This window comes from Rhincodon typus, chromosome 16 (genome assembly GCF_021869965.1).
Source record: "Rhincodon typus isolate 14 chromosome 16, sRhiTyp1.1, whole genome shotgun sequence".
NCBI lineage: Eukaryota > Metazoa > Chordata > Chondrichthyes > Orectolobiformes > Rhincodontidae > Rhincodon > Rhincodon typus.
The window spans coordinates 16201817-16203152 of NC_063347.1; positions in this window are offsets into that span (position 1 = coordinate 16201817).

Consider the following 1336-nt stretch of genomic DNA (forward strand, 5'->3'; position numbering starts at 1 on the left):
AATAAGTACTGTTCTGAAGAAGAATCATACCGAACTTGAAATGTTAACTTTGCTTGTCTCTCCACAGATGCTGCTAGACATGTTGAGCTTCTCCAGCATTCTCTGTGTTTGCTTCAGATTTTCAGCATCCACATTACTTTGGTTTTATTAAAATAAACACTGCTGCTGGCTTGCCATCTATTTTAAATTAGGAGAGATGGTGATGTAGTGGTAGTGTTCTTGGACCAGTAATCCTAGAAACCCAGACCAGTGATCTGGGGAACAAAAACAGAAGTTGCTGGAAAAGCTCAGCAGGTCTGGCATCATCTGTGGAGAGAAATCAGAGTTAATGTTTTGGGTCGAGTGACCCTTCCTCTGTAATCTGGGGACGTGGGTTTGGATCCCACTATGGCAAACAAATTCAGTTTTTAAAAAAGACTAGAATTACAAGTTAGTGCAATGGTGACAATGTAACCACTGCCGATTGTCATAGAAAATTCACAAATCTTCTTCAGGCAAGGAAACCTGACAGTCTTACCCCAGTCTGGCTTACATATGACTCCGGACCTACAGAGGTGTGGATGGCTCCCAACTGCCCTCTGGGCAATAAATACTGACTTAGCCAGTGATGCCCACATCCCATATATTTGAAAATAATTAGATTTGGTGGGATTGAACAAAAGCCCTAAATTGCTGACGCATAATTTCATGAGCTAACCAGACATTGAAAAATCTGGAGCCAAAAGAATGTTGAAATAAATGCAGGATTTTAACAGGAACTTAGATCTTAGTTGTGTTTGCAGTGGAGGAAATCAGATATGACAAACAAACCATATCTTTTTGGCACATGTCCAAGTGACATTGGAGTAGAGGTACATTGTTCTCCATGTACATTTCACAATCAATATTTTTTTGTGAAAATGATGACCTCATTCTGCCTGACCAATAACTGTAGGATTATAAAATCATCCCAACAATTTGTTACGTTATCCATCCATCACCATTCTAAAGTCTACCATTACAGCATCATTATTTTTTCATCATTTCAAAAGCTTTGCACTTAGCAATCCATCCAGCAACATGATTCATTTTCAATGCCTTTGAGCAACTTGTAAGCACATTCACTTTAAACCTATTCATTGTTTTCATATCAGTAAATATTTATTTCGGTTAGTGGTCGCTTTTCTTAAAATTACTTTATAGTTGCAAGATTTTAGGTTGGAGAAAATTTGAAGGTGTTCTTGTTGATACTCTTGTGTAAGATTAACCAAAGATAAAAAAAACTACTTGTCAAATAAGTGGCATGTTGTCCGTGATAGGGTCAATGTTAATAGGGGGGGGGGGGGGGGTCACACGG